Genomic DNA, 13,935 nt, shown 5'->3' with positions numbered 1-13,935 from the left:
TCATTATGCATTTTCTGGATTACTGGGACTGGACTGAATGACTTCTGCATTCTTAGGGACAAAAGGGACAGCTTATCCTTCCCTTGAATTATTGGTAAAACATTTCCATCCCTGCTAACATTTAAAAAACAAAAAGCAGAAAATTACTGCTGTGGTGCAGTGCCTTATATTTCTCTCTGGAATTATTTGGATCTGTGAGTTAAAATCATGTTAGGCTTGTGGTACATGCATAAATCAACTGCACAGGCTATGGCTAGGTCTCACCCCTCTCTTGGTCATACAATGTAAAATAGATCAGCACATGCCAAGCAGCCATTTGATTTATGGATGTCCAACAGCCTCATCAGGCTACTGGTAATCTGAAAATTCCAGCAAAAAGAGGCAGACTGCCAATAAGAGTGACAGACATGGCTTGCATTTTCAGCTGTTTGGATTTACAGTTTCACAGAGTTCTTTCTTATCTTATGTACAAAATTAATTTTGTTATTTCATTAATATCTAAAATCACAAACTGCAACTTTTACAGGGCTTTTCCAAACTCCCTGCATTCTATGTGTTGCAAATACCTCTGGTAATCAATATTTATATATTGGGATGGAATGGATATCAAAGATAAGTAAAATCCCAAGCAATCCCAAGCACAAATACAGGCTGGGCAGAGAACGGATTGAGAGTAGCCCTGAGGAGAAGGACTTGGGGGTGATGGTTGATGAGAAGTTCAACATGAGCTGGCAATATGCACTTGCAGCCCAGAAAGCCAACCGTATCCTGGTCTGAATCAAAAGAAGTGTGGCCAGGAGGTCGAGGCAGGTGATTCTGTCCCTCTACTCCACTCTCGCGAGACCCCACCTAGAGGACTGAGTTGAGTTCTGGGGCTCCCAACAGAAGGACATGGGCTGGTTGGAGCAAGTCCAGAGAAGGGCCACGAAGATGGTGAGAGGGCTGGAGCACCTCTCCTATGAAGACAGGCTGAGAGAGTTGGGGCTGTTCAGCCTGGAGAAGAGAAGGCTTCAGGGAGACCTTATAGCAGCCTTACAGTACTTGACGGAGGCCTACAGGAAAGCTGGAGAGGGGCTTTTTACAAGGGCATGTGGTGATAGGACGAGGGGTAATGGTTTTAAACTGAAAGCAAGTAGATTTAGATGAGATATTAGGAAGAAATTCTTGACTGTGAGAGTGGTGGAACATTGGAACACGTTGCCCAGAGAAATTGGGCAAACACTTCCCCTCCCTGGCAGTATTCAAGGCCAGATTAGATGGGCCTTTGAGCAACCTGGTCTAGTGGGAAGGTGTCCCTAAATGATCTTTAAGGTCCCTTCCAACCCAAACCATTCTATGATTCTATGATTCTATGATTCTATGATTCTATGAAAATGGATAAGTACCAGCCAGTCTAACAATCAAGATATGACTAAATAAAAAGTAAGGATCTGGTAGTTTATAATGAAGGGTTTGAACAGGTTTCTAGCATTTTTAAAGAAGACAGGCCTTTAAAAGTGCATCGTGCCAGTATCAAACTAGGGACGTAAAAGGTTGTATTCTAACTAACTACATATAAATATGGACAGTAATTTGCATCTAATTATCTCATCCCTTTTAGTTCAATATAACTTTTGAGAAAAAATGGCTGAATTAACAGCATAAAGTTTTACTGATACCCTCTTCAATAAAGGAATAATTTGGATGAATTGCTGAACTGGTGTATTAGGACAACCAAATTGGAAAGCAGCCAGCTGACATCCGAGAAGTCATGTAAAAGCTTACGTTAGGCTAAAGCAGCTTCCAGATATATTATCCAAAAACCTCTTAAATCTCTTTACATCGAGACTGCTGAGAACATGCAGCAGGAAATGAGACTAGGCATTGTCAGGAATCTACCTGGAATTTCAATAGAAATCTTGCTGAAATCTCACTGGTTCTTAATTGTTCAGGTTTTTTTTCTATTAATATTATTTCCCCACCCCAGTAAATTGGTCTAATCTCTCTGAAAATATCATATTGAATCTTTCTGGCCAGTATAGTAAATAATCACCAAAAGGCAGTTGTTAACTAGTTTTACTGGTAAGCTTGATAGCCAAGGGACAAATCTGAACATGTTAGAGTGCTGTTATGAATTTGTTTTATGTGTGTTCAGTACCACGTAAAACATGGTTCTACTCCAGAGATACTTGTAATCTGAACAGACTAACATAGCAATCAAATTCAAATCCCTGTTCCAAATTACAGACTTTACTGGAGTGACTGCTGTGAATATGCCTATTTTAAATCAACAAATAACCTAGAGTCAATGTTGTGGTTTAAACCTAGTAGGCAGCTAACCTCCACACAACTGCTCGCTCACTCCTCACCCAGCAGGATTGGAGGCGGGGGGAGTTGGAAGGGTAAAAGTGAGAAAATACATGAGTTGAGATAAAGACAGTTAATAATTTTTGTAAAATGGAAGGAGAAAAGATAATAAAGAGAGAGAAGAGGAAAAAAAAAAACCACACAAGAAAAAGAAGTGATGCAAAGGAAAACACTTGCTCACCACCAATTGACCAATGCCCAGCCAGTCCCCGAACAATGGCAGCCTCCATCAGCCTCCAGACCCCCAAGTTTTATTGCTGAGCATGATGTCATACGGTATGGGACATCCCTTTGGGAAGTTGAGATCAGCTGTCCCAGCTGTGTCCCGTCTCAAATCCTTGTGCATCCCCAGCTTGCTTGCTGGTGGGACAGTATAAAAACCAGAAAAGGCCTTGACACTGTGTAAACACTGCTCAGCAATAACGAAAACATCCCTGTGTTATCAACACTGTTTTGGTCACAAACACAAAACATAGCACCATATCAGCTACTATGAATAAATTTAACTCTATCACAGTCAAAACTAGTACAGTCAGTAAGTGCTTCAAAAGTAAAATGTTATTTAAGTGTTCACTATTAGTAAGAACAATTATACTGCCAGCTGCTGAGAAAGGGTCCCACTGAACAAAGAGATAAGAAGGAAAAGCTGTACCGGAATCTGACTTTTTACTGGAGAAAAAACAGCACAGCTTGCCCAAGCAAGAGAACTTTAAATTTTAATTTCTAATGTGCAAGTTAGGATTGTGCTGCTCTACTGTTATAACCCACTCAGTTCAAAGCCTGTCTGCGGGAACTACACATTTGTAATTAAAAAGAGATTAAGGTAATTTACTACTGTCTTGTCTGCTGCCCACTAATTTTCTTTCAAAAGGAATAGCAGCACACTTCAGGGATCCAAGTGCACTAACCACTTGGATGAAGTGAGGCTCTGGTAAATAATAAAAGTGGACATTATCACACCTTTTCATACTAATCTAGTAATTGAATTGATCTGCTTCTGCTTAACAGTGACAAGGAAGCTAATGCCTTCTGAGATTAGAGTTTCTCTGAGTTACCTTTTTAATCAAGAAGAGGATCCAGATGATTGCAAGTGCCTTAATGGTTTCAACAGGCACTTTTCATTTATTAATAAAAAAGCCTGGGATTCATCTGACCACGTGTAAGTCTGTATCTGAGCTGAGCACTAGGTTCCTTGTACAGCAAAGAGCAATAAGCACTTTAGCAGACAGTTCACCACACACACAGCATAGTAATACAAATCATGCCCTAATTCTTTTTTTGTCTTTTTTTTTTTTTTTTTAATAAATAGTAAAATAGGATGACTAGCTCAAGTGCCGACATCTACACTGTGGTCATCTAGATCAACATTCATAAGCCTGAAGATAGCTCTGTACTGGCATTTAAGGTGCCCTAGGGTACCCAAGACATCTGCACGAAGCTCACAAATATGATACGAGGTCTATGGGAGATTCATGTTATTCTTTAGTGGCAGATGGAGGCTGTAGTGGGAAGTACCCTTGACTCTGCATAAAAGCCCCAACTGACTACAGTTAGGCAGCCAACTTGCACCCTTAAACAGGATGAATCCCATCCAAGTGATTGAATGTGTCATATTCTAAGTAATTCTCTACTCTTCTCTATTTGGTATTTCATAGCTCCTGTTACTTGTTAAACCACACAGCTGAAAAACACTGATTCAGTAACAGTAGTATGTAAATAGCACACATTATGTGGTATAGCATAGTAACAGGATTGTTGTTTCACTTTGCAAAAATTTAATTTTCCCATTGGAATAGACTGTTGAGCCTTGAAGTTTATTCACGTTTGTGTTTGCTCAAAACAGTGCAACATTACTATTATCTCTTCATTATGAACGTTGAATATAATTTTCTGTGACACTAACACAAACTGAGGGATAAATATTTTGTTTTTCCATTGGGATATATCAGCTACATAACAACTGAAACAATAGGAAGTAATCTGCATTCCACAGTTCATGCTTATTGTTCAGCCAATTGAATAAATGAATGCATCTCTTAAAACCTGTTAAAAAATTAATCACCTTTAGGATGCACAAGACAATACTAGCTGCAGTAATGCATGCATTCCTTTGGCATAGAATTACTGTATAATGTTTAAAGACAGCTGTTTCTCCAAAAGCCAGAGATGACAGGACAGATGGATAGGCAGAGGGATGACAAATTCCTCAGAGGGCTTTGTCAACTGCTTGCCATTTTCGAAAGGCAGGAGATAATAATTTACAGCGTAGCACAGACTACATTATACAGTAAGTGTAACTGGTTTGACTCGGTAAGCTGATCAAGTTTTTTAATACTTGCATTAATGCACCTGCCCTCCTCTTCCACTGAGGGAACTCATTTCAATGTATATCATAAAATCATAGAATGATTTGGGTTGGAAGAGACCATAAAGATCATCTAATTCCAACGCCCCTGCCGCAGGCAGGGACACCTTTCCTCTAGACCAGGTTGCTCAAAGCCTCATCCAACCTGGCCTTAAACACTGCCAGGGAGGGGGCAGCCACAACTTCTCTGGGCAACCTGTGCCAGTGTCTCACTACCCTCACAGTCAAGAATTTCTTCCTAATATCTCATCTAAATCTACCCTCTTTCAGTTTAAAACCGTTCCCCCTCATCCTGTCACTACTTGCCCTTGTAAAAAGCCCCTCTCCCGCTTTCCTGTAGGCCCCCTTCAGATACTGGAAGGTTGCTATGAGGTTTTCCTGGAGCCTTCTCTTCTCCAGGCTGAACAGCCCCAACTCTCTTAGCCTGTCTTCATAGGAGAGGTGCTCCAGCCCTCTGATGTTTTGTAACATCTGAACAATGCTATTTCAAGAGCACCAGACTACTTCTCTGTAATAAAAAAACAATCAAACAGTCATTAAAAGCAACCCACATGACAGTACAAGACACCAGAAATAAAACAAAGTCATTGTTATATCTGTTCATATCAATCCTATTGCTGCCCACATGGCAAATCTTTTGCAATTTATCAATCAGTTGCTTTTGTGCCACTATACGAAGTGGTAGAATGAATGGGCAAGGCTTTTTGTGCTAAGAGTTCTTTCACTTAATTCTGGGGTTTCAATATAAAATTATACTTTATGAGCAAGAAAACAACCAAATGTGATACTCTATAAAAGTACAGAGTAGTTAGTTGTGACATAAATTTATTATTATGTAGCTATGTACAAAATAAATACTCCTTCATTCACAGTCTCCTTGTTAAAGCAGCTCTATGTTGTCCCTCTTAAACCATGATTCATGAAGTCATTCTAGCTACTCCGTAGAGGTAAATAAAGCTGTGCACAGGGGATGTAAGCTACAAAGCACATAGAAGAATCCAAACGATACAGTGTAAATGCACGTAACGACGTGGCTGAGCAAACACAGTGTTCCAGCACTCCATGAACTCACAAATGTTTAAAATGACTGTGGCTTGCTTTAAAAAGGAAGCTATTTCAGAATAAATATAGAATATGCATGTTACAATGCCAATTCAGACTCAAAAGATTGATATCATTCAGTCCTATTCCAGCTTTCCCTCAATATTTACACCTAAGAACACCTATCCAAGAAAGATTTTTTCTTTCCTTAAACCACAGAGGTAGGACAAAGTATAGATGAAAAACTTCTCTCATATACTGAAAATTAGTCAGTCATGTGATTTCCATAAAAAATGTGATTGTTAAGAAATAGTAGTATTCCAGTTTTTGATTCAGCATTCCAGTTTTTTATTCTGTGTTCATTCTGGGTGTATTTGTGGCAAGATTTTCATGATATAGAATCATAGAATCATAGAATCATAGAACGGTTTGGGTTGGAAGCGACCTTAAAGATCATCTAGTTCCAAACGCTCTGCCATGGGCAGGGACACGTTCCACTAGACCACGTTGCTCAAAGCCCCATCCACCCTGGCCTCGAACACTGCCAGGTCGAGAGAGGTTCTCCTCCCCCTCTACTCTGCCCTGGTGAGGCTGCATCTGGAATATTGTGTCCAGTTCTGGGCCCCTCAGTTCAAGAAGGACAGGGAACTGGTAGAGAGAGTCCAGCGCAGAGCCATGAAGATGATTAAGGGAGTGGAACATCTCCCTTATGAGGAGAGGCTGAGGGAGCTGGGTCTCTTTAGCTTGGAGAAGAGGAGCCTGAGGGGTGACCTCATTCATGTTTATAAATATGTAAAGGGCAAGTGTCATGAGGATGGAGCCAGGCTCTTCTCAGTGACATCCCTTGACAGGACAAGGGGCAATGGGTGCAAGCTGGAACACAGGAGGTTCCACATAAATATGAGGAAGAACTTCTTTACGGTGAGGGTGACCGAACACTGGAACAGGCTGCCCAGAGAGGTTGTGGAGTCTCCTTCTCTGGAGACATTCAAAACCCGCCTGGACGCGTTCCTGTGTGATATGGTCTAGGCAATCGTGCTCCGGCAGGGGGATTGGACTAGATGATCTTTCGAGGTCCCTTCCAATCCCTAACATTCTGTGATTCTGTGATTCTGTGATTCTCCTTTTCCAGTCAGTGGGGACTTCACCAGACTGCCACGACTTCTCAGAAATGATGGATAACAGCTTAGCCACTTCATCCACCAGTTTCCTCAGGACCAGTGGATGCACCTCATCAGGTCCCATGGACTTGTGCACCTTCAGTTTCCTTAGATGGTCTCGAACCCGATCTTCTCCTACAGTGGGTGGTTCTTCATTCTCCCAGTCCCTGCTTTTGCCTTTTGTGACTTGGGTGGTGTGGCTAGAGCACTTGCTGGTGAAGACTGAGGCAAAAAAGTCCTTGAGTACCTCAGCCTTCTCTATATCCTGGCTAACCAGGTCTCCCGTTTCCTTCTGGAAAGCGCCCACATTTTCCCTAGTCTTCCTTTTATCACTGGCATACCTGTAGAAGCATTTCTTGTTGCCTTTGACATCCCTGGCCAGATTTAATTCTATCAGGGCTTTAGCTTTCCTAACCTGCTCCCTGGCTGCTTGGACAATTTCCCTGTATTCCTCCCAGGGTACCTGCCCTTGCTTCCACCCTCTGTAGGCTTTCTTCTTGTGCCTGATTTTAACCAGGAGCTCCTTGTTCATCCATGCAGGCCTCCTGGCGTTTTGTCTGACTTTCTCTTTGTTGAGATGCATTGCTTCTGATCCTAGAAGAGGTGATCCTTGAATACTAACCAGCTTTCTCGGGCCCCTCTTCCCTCCAGGGCTTTATCCCATGGTACTCTCTCAAGCAGGTCCCTGAAGAGGCCAAAGCCTGCTCTCCTGAAGCCCAGGGTGGTGAGCTTGCTGTGAGCCCGCCTCGCTGCCCTAAGGATCATGAACTCCACCATTTCATGGTCACTGCAGCCAAGGCTTCCCTTAAACTTCACATTCCCCACCAGCTCCTCCTTGTTGGTGAGAATGAGGTCCAGCATAGCATCCTTCCTCGTTGACATATCTCTTCAAACAAAGGATCCAGAAATACGTTTTAGAATAAAAGCTTGTAATTCTCTTGTGTTTAGATATTTTGAAGGACTAAGGACTAAGAAAAAAATATAAACTATGACAAAATTCCTTCTTTTGAAAGAGTTATCAATACTGATATGAAAATTTGGGGAGAAAGAAGAAATACGTGTACATTTTCCAATAGAGGTGTAAGAAACAAGTATAGATGAAGAAACATTCCAGAAGGCTAAAAATAATTTATATTTTAAAGCAGTTTCATACTTTTTGGAGAACGTGAGAAGGAATTTAGTGTTCTCCAGCACTAGTGGTTTACAGTACAACTAAAAGATCCCAAATACCCTTTGAGACAAACAGCAGTTAATGTAGCTTGGAATGGAGGACACAGAGAAAAAGAAACACTAAGAAAGAGGAAAGAAGAACAACAGATGGCATAGTCAAAGTAGAGCCAGCAGCATAAACTGCAAGGGAAACAAACAAATCCCAAAGGCTGCAAGTAATAAATTTGCACAGTGGGGAACACACTGTTCTGGAGAAACTTCAGTCAGAAAACAAACTGTGCATCAATCCAAAGCTTTCTGTTTAGTGCTAGTCATCCTAGTTGATTTTCAACAAGCTTTAGAAATTTTTTTCCCCTACAAGTCTGTTTTGAGATTTGCAAGCAACTTAGTATGATGGAGGCAATATGTTGATTCAGAGTCAGCTGAGAATAGCTCTACTTGACAGCAAATATCTGCCTACTGCCAAGCTGTCAGTCAATGACCTGGTACCAGGTAAGGTCATACATGATCAGTCATTTTTGAAAATGGATCTATAAGGCTTGATTCCAACTTTATGATGAAGTGATACTGATGTGAAATCTGTTTTACAATAGTGTGAGAAAAGAATCAGAGTAGAAATCTTGCTGTACTGGCCTATTTTTTTCATCTTGGTAAGGCCATGCCATCCTCTCATGTAGTTTATACTTCAGTTCTAACAAAAACACTATAATGATGTAAAACTGCAGGTGACAGGGACACACGGACAAAATTTAGGCTATGATTGTGGTGCTACTGAACCAGGTGACTACATCTCAGTCACCTCATGCTCATAACATGATTAGGAAAGGTGCCCCAGAAGACAAAACACTATTGTTGCTGAGGTTGGTACTTTGTTTTGAGGAACAGCAAGTTACAGTAAATGAGAGGCTGCTAGATAAATATGTGTAACATGGACAAAAATCTGGCATTATCTGGTGTTTGAGACCTCACTTCAGAGGGTAATAAAAAATATGCCTGGAGAATGAAATATAGTTCAGGTAGAAAACAAACTAAAAACATTAAAAAATCCTGCATTAATCTGACTGCACTGAGCACAGTAATATAAACAAAGACAAAAACATGAAAAAGAAGAAAAGATACACTAAATGGGCAGGGCATTAAATAAGAGAGCATAGACTTTGGCATCAGAAACAAAAAGTTGGTATTGGAACTAATTTGGAGTGCACAAATTAGAGTAGAATTCAGATTTTTCTTGCAGGAAAAGAATTCGCAGAAGAGCAGCTTTGCTACATTGTCTTCCAGTTAGGACAATGTGGACTTGATAGACTATCCAGTACACCTACACAAGGGTAGCAGGTGGGGCACAGGACCTGAAAGAGACCAGGCGTTTCTGGACCAGCTTCTGAAGGTCAAGCAAGTTTCCCTAAGGAATGTCAACCTTCACTAGATGCGTATGCTGAAGCAATTGATTTGAGCCCAAATGTCTACTTCAAGGTGAGCTGAACCCCCACCTCCAGCCTTTGTAGTGTTATATTAACTTGATTCCAGGTGATGGCTGCAGTTTAGATTGCTTTACATATCACAGAATCACAGAATCAATCAGGTTGGAAGAGACCTCTGGGATCATCAAGTCCAACCATTGCAATATAGACATCTACATGTAGACACCTAGACATCTTAACATGGAGCTGAAGCCCACCCTGCAGGAGATAATCTCATCGGAGAGATGAGTGTAGGACTACAATTCTGTTACCTAACGCAGCCATCTAGTGCCCCTGAGACATCACAGAGTAGCTGAGCAATTTGTAAGGCAACCAAGTAAAGGAGATTTGCACCATTCTGGACTGGCAGCTGGAGACCAGGTGAGTACCTTGGGACATCCAATTTAATGCTAGATAGTTATTTAGACAATTAAATTGACTGTGAGGGTCTATGGCATTGATACCCATATCTCACCTCATCTCATAGATTGCCCTAGTGAATGGATAGTGAACCAAGAGAGTGACACTTCTCAAGTGAAATTAGTTCTTCTGAAGCAGTATCTAATTTAGGTCATTGCTATGAACTATGAATGCCTGTACATCTCTACGGACTATAAAGGAAATTAAGACGATTTAAAGCAGAAGTAGACATTGAAGAAGATTAGTTGAATTGCAAGTTTTTAATTCAGGCTGCAAGAGCAGTCTTACTACAGCTTAAGAAGAAATGAGGTATTTAGGGTCCCACTTCCGCATTGTTAAAATCAATAAATTTTTTGATGTTTGCTTTAATGGGAACTAAAATGGAGTCTTATTTTAAATCAATATGAAAAGTTTCACCAAAGTGGTAAATAGTAAAACTGTTTTATAAATGCAAGCATTGGCATATTATGAAGATTATAACAAAGATGTTAATGTTACACACTTCCAAAATATCTTCAGAACAAGACTGAATAGCAACAGCTTGAAGTAAGAACTGAAATTGCAGAATCTCTGATAGTAGGTGACAGTTTTAAAAGCTCTCTGAGTGGCAGAAAGGGCCCTTATATCTGCAAATAACCAGTGTACTACCATTATCTAGAGAGAAGAAAATCATGAGCACTGTGGGAAACTACACACCATTTAATTTAGCTCCAATTTTTTAAAAAGAGTGGTAAACTATTTTCAGCATTCAAGAGGATTTGTAGAAAATCTACACAGCAAAGCACAAAATGACCATAGACAACCACCACAACTTTGCAGAAAGAGTGTCCTTTGTGAACAAGGAACTAGAACGTTCACAGTTCAATCTGTCCAGGCACAGAGAACTGAGACACGGTAAATGCCATCTAGGTAGTTTCACAGTCAGTGTCTATATTAGATAGCATTGTGTTGCATACGGAGCAACTCCATAACATAGGATATCTTACCTCAGAGGATATCAATCAACCACCAAAATATTTCACAAAACAATGGACCCATGGAGTTTCAATGTAAAAAAATTCTGTAATGAATATGTGTGTTTTACACTTAGCAATCCAGTGCTATGACTACATTTCCTGGTGCTGTCTCCAGACTGTTCAGTAATGAACATGGGGGTTTCAGCACAATATTTTGAAATCTTTCTATCTGCTGGACCTCATTTCTTTAACGTGCAACCTTAATTTTAGTTTGTTTAATTGCACTTCTTTTTGCTCTTTGAATCATTGTCAAAAACCTGAATCAAAATAAAGCACTTTTCCCCTTGAATATTGTGCTACATATTATGTTATTTTAATCCTGCCTCTTATTATTTTTGCAATACTACAGATAACTTGTGAGAAGCTATCAAAAGTCTACCCTCAATTTAAAATTGAAGAACACATCCAAAAGTAAGATGATGATATTAGCTAACCTCCTGACAGTAAATATGGATTGATAATGAATGCTGGAGCAATGAAGTGCACCAAACTGGAATAACTCTCTTAATGACAGGAATCTGTTTTTCAGTGTAATTCACAGCCCTAAAGTAGAATGATGTTTAAATATATCCCTATTGTGGAAAAGCAGTATTTATAAAAATATTTTTAAAAGCCCTACTGGTAATCTGGGGTAACAAGATTATTATCAGTTTTTATATCTTGCGAATTATGCTCAACAGAAACAGGCCAATTGCCTCTCTGTGTGCACTAACCTTTTACAAAGGTAAGTCAAGCTGTATAAAATGGCGTTTTTCTACCTACCAATTCAAGAAAAAAAAAGCCACTAAACTATTTTTAATGGAATATTTCTATATAATATGGTTAAAGTCAAACTTTGGCCAACATAATGAACTTGTATTTGTAATTATTATCATGTTTCTGATACACAAAATGATCTAAAGAAATGCTATTTTACCAATATTAATATTAGCTATCATTTTCCAGTATTAATAATACTACTTTTCGCATTATGGAAGGACCCCTGTTGTGTGTAAGAGGTACATAAAAGAAGTTAAAATATTTCATGTGCACATATAATGGGTTATATCTTAAAAGTGCTATATACATATCATATACAAGTACCTTATACATACCATCCCAAAGCCACATTAAGGAGGAAAATTCTCCTGTCTTCAGTGGGCTTTGATCAATTACAAAGCACAACTCTCATCTTGTCTGCAACTATAAAAATACCAAATTCTTGTGCCACAGGTTAGCTCCAAATGTTTGTTTTCTGTCATATCTGCTGACTTTGTTGCCTAAAAAAAGTTCTTACTACAACGTAATTGCATTGGCTCTGAGTCGATACGTTTTAAAGTGAGTTTGTTTCTATTCTAATATCAACAAATCAAACTCCAAAAATGTTTATAAAACAGTCTTTTATTATAGATTTCATGTCTCATTTAGAGCTCCAACAAACCTTTTTTAAATTAAAATTAGGATTTTGACTAAAACAAAACACATTCTTGAAAACTCTCTTTTTTCTTGAAAAACTTAGGAAAACAAAGTTCCTAAAAATGTAAGGTGGGATTCGTCTCACTTAGCTTTAGAAGTTTGTAGCACATACGTGCTCACTGAAGCTAATTACCTTTGGCTTCCTTTTTAATAAATTTTAGACAACTATTGTAGAAAGAGATGAACTGCACCCAAGAAATACCTGTTTTTCTCCATTATTCAATTAAAGGCAGCATATGGCTGGCTCAGATGTAGAATTACAGTGCTTATATACGCATTTGATAAAATTAATCCCATTCTGGACTTCTAAAAACATCTCAAAACCAAAAAAAATAATAATCTTGAAACATTTTTTAACTCTGGTGCATTGTTCTCCCATGCTTCTATGTCTGACATTCCCTTATTAGACTCCCTCCTCATCTGATACACCATGGCTACGCAATCTCTGGATGCACTGCTTCACCTTTTCAGAGGGGAGGACACAACTCACAATGGACAGTACAAAGTGAATTTCAAGCCTGGTCTACAGAGGGAAAAAGATAAGGAGACATCTATTCTTCTGAAACTCCAAGGCCTTACAGCGTCATTTGAGAACTGAGATATTAAACTTTTTATCCGATAGCTCTACATTTTTCCCTTGAGAGGAACATATTGTCTGACTCAGTTTAACTGCACATCTTTCTGTTCAGAATAGTTTACTGGTCTTTCCGCTTTCTTAGCATGATTTTGTATTTCTGTATAACTAACTCCACTGCACAGTAGTGAGGAATGAAAAAAAAAAAAGCCTTTCTTGCATGCTTAAAATTGGAGCTATCCCTATTAAAAATGCCAGTCCTTGGAAACATTAATACTGCTGTTGAGTTGCTTTTGAACACGTAGAACAATTTGACAAGGAAAGTGGGATCCCGAAAGAGAGCTGAAGATAGAGACAGTTACGAAAAGCAGACATCATTGTCTCTGAGAGAAATATACCGAAACTTTTATGAAAGTGTCAGAAATTACTTTTTCTTCAGTCACTGTCAAGGAGTCAAAAGAGGAAGGCTGTATAAGACTGTGAGGAGAAATATACCCTATGGTCCCTTGGGATATTGCAGCTATTCACTGCTCCATATCTTCATGGTATTTGCTCAAAATAGAGATACATTTGTGTATGGGAATAAGCAACAGAATGACAAACTTCTAAAACAAATATGCCTCTGATTTGAAGACAAAATCTGAAGAAAACTGCACAGCTCATTTACAAACAAATGTCATCACTGCTACCTGCTTCTTCACTGAACAGGTTAGCAGCATAGACCAGCAACATAGCTAATGGTCAGAAGCTACTTTACACACATTTTTCTGCCATGAGACTCTCGTGTGCAAACAGCAGAGGAAAATACCTCTCTAGCCCACCAGAAACATCTGTTCAGTAATGGTAAAAACAGAAGATGGTCTTACTAAGCATTAAAAGATGGTGTAAAGTACTGTAGAAATTTCTGATACATTTTCTTTGATGAACT

This window comes from Nyctibius grandis, chromosome 2, assembly GCF_013368605.1.
Source record: "Nyctibius grandis isolate bNycGra1 chromosome 2, bNycGra1.pri, whole genome shotgun sequence".
Lineage (NCBI taxonomy): Eukaryota > Metazoa > Chordata > Aves > Nyctibiiformes > Nyctibiidae > Nyctibius > Nyctibius grandis.
Note: the sequence above shows the minus strand (reverse complement) of the source record.